Source organism: Nerophis lumbriciformis, linkage group LG18 (genome assembly GCF_033978685.3).
Source record: "Nerophis lumbriciformis linkage group LG18, RoL_Nlum_v2.1, whole genome shotgun sequence".
NCBI lineage: Eukaryota > Metazoa > Chordata > Actinopteri > Syngnathiformes > Syngnathidae > Nerophis > Nerophis lumbriciformis.
In genome coordinates this window covers 4961055-4963854 of record NC_084565.2, presented here as the reverse complement: position 1 = coordinate 4963854, position 2800 = coordinate 4961055, and positions in this window count along the sequence as shown.

Here is a 2800-nt window from a genome sequence, read left to right as displayed (position 1 = left end):
CGGTTAGCATGTGTGAAGTACCAAGTTATTTGCCAAACTGAAATACCGGCAAATAACTAAACAATTTAATAAATTAATAACTTTTTAAAATAATATAGTAATAAGAATAAATAACTTTTTTTAACAATTAAAGGGACAAGGGGTAGAAAATGAATGGATGGATATACCAGACTGAAATTCTAGCGTTAGCACACGGCAAAAAGTGGCAATATTTGTTTGCATGCTAATGGTAATCATGTGTGAAATAGAAAGTTATTTGCCGCACTAAAATGCCAGCAAATAACTACAAAATAAAATAAACAAATAACGTTTTTAAATAATACAATAAAAAAAAAAAAAATAATAACAATTTTAAATAATAAAAAAGCCGGACTGAACTGCGAGCCTTAGAACACAGCAAAAAGTGTCGAAATATGTTAGCATGCTAACGGTTAGGATGTGTGAAATGCCAGGGTATTTGCCGCACTAAAATGCCGGCAACTAACAAAACAATTAAATAAATAAATAACTTTTTAAAATAATATAATAATAAAAATAAATAACTTTTTTAAATAATAAAAAAGCCGAACAGAAATGCTAGTGATAGCACACAGCAAAAAGTGAATAAATATATTAGCATGCTAGCGGTTAGCATGTGTAAAGTGTCAAGTTATTTGCCGGACTAAAATGCCGGCAAATAGCAAAAAAATAAAATAAATAAATAACTTTTTAAAAGAATATAATAATAAAAATAAATAACTTTTTGAAATAATAAAAACGCCGGACTGAAATGCTAGCGTTAGCACATGGCAAAAAGTGGCAAAATATATTAGCATGCTAACGGTTAGCATGTGTGAAGTACCAAGTTATTTGCCAAACTGAAATACCGGCAAATAACTAAACAATTTAATAAATTAATAACTTTTTAAAATAATATAGTAATAAAAATAAATAAAAAAATTTTAACAATTAAAGGGACAAGGGGTAGAAAATGAATGGATGGATAAACCGGACTGAAATTCTAGCGTTAGCACACGGCAAAAAGTGGCAATATTTGTTTGCATACTAATGGTTAGCATGTGTGAAATAGAAAGTTTTTTGCCGCACTAAAATGCCAGCAAATAACTACAAAATAAAATAAACAAATAACGTTTTTAAATAATACAATAAAAAAAATAATAATAACAATTTTAAATAATAAAAAACCGGACTGAACTGCTAGCCTTAGAACACAGCAAAAAGTGTCGAAATATGTTAGCATGCTAACGGTTAGCAAGTGTGAAATGCCAGGGTATTTGTCGCACTAAAATGCCGGCAAATAACAAACAAATAAAATAAATAAATAACTTTTTTAAATAATATAATAATAAAAATAAATAACTTTTTTAAATAATAAAAAAGTCGAACTGAAATGCTAGTGTTAGCACACGAAAAAAGTGGCAAAATATTTTAGCATGCTAGTGGTTAGCATGTGTGAAGTACCAAGTTATTTGCCGGACTGAAATGCCAGCAAATAACTACAAAATAAAATAAATAAATAACTTTTTTAAACTATAAAAAAGCCGGACTGAAATGCTAGCGTAAACGAACGGCAAAAAGTGTCAAAATATAGTAGCATGCTAGCGGTTAGCATGTGTGAAGTACCAAGTTATTTGCCGGACTTAAATGCCAGCAAATAACTGCAAAATAAAATAAATAAATAACTTTTTTAAATAATAAAAAAGCCGGACTGAAATGCTAGCGTTAGCACACAGCAAAAAGTGTCAAAATATGTTAGCATGCTAACAGTTAGCATGTGTAAAGTACCAAGTTATTTGCCGGACTGAAATGCGAGCAAACAACTACAAAATAAAATAAATAAATAACTTTTTTAAATGATAAAAAAGCTGGACTGAAATGCTAGCGTTAGTGCACGGCAAAAAGTAGCAAAATATAATAGTATGCTAGCGGTTAGCATGTGTGAAGTACCAAGTCATTTGCCGGACTGAAATGCAGGCAAATAACTAAAAAATAAAATAAATAAAAAACTTTTTAAAATAATATAATAATAAAAATGAATAACTTTTTTAAATAATAAAAAAGCTGGACTGAAATGCTAGCATTACCACACAGCAAAAAGTGGCAAAATATGTTAGCATGTGTGAAGTGCCAAGTTTTTTACCGGACTGAAATGCAGGCAAATAACTAAACAAATAAAATAAATAAAAAACTTTTTTAAATAATATAATAATAAAAATGAAAAACTTTTTTAAATAATAAAAAAGCCGAACTAAAATGCTAGCCTTAGCATATGACAAAGAGTGGCTAAATATATTAGCATGCTAACGGTTAGCATGTGTGAAGTACCAAGTTATTTGCCAAACTGAAATACCGGCAAATAACTAAACAATTTAATAAATGAATAACTTTTTAGTAATAAAAATAAATAACTTTTTTAAACAACATATAAACCAGACTGAAATGCTAGCGTTAGCACACGGCAAAAAGTAGCAATATTTGTTTGCATGCTAATGGGTAGCATGTGTGAAGTAGAAAGGTATTTGCCGGATTAAAATGCCAGCAAATAACTACAAAATAAAATAAACAAATAACGTTTTTAAATAATATAAACAAAATTATAAATAACAATTTTAAATAATAAAAAAAAACGGACTGAAATGCTAGCGTTAGCACACAGCAAAAAGTGGCAACATATGTTATCATGCTAACGGTTAGCATGTGTGAAGTACCAAGTTATTTGCCGGACTAAAATGCCGGCAAATAACAAAAAAATTAAATAAATAAATAACTTTTTTAAATAACATAATAATAAAAATAAATA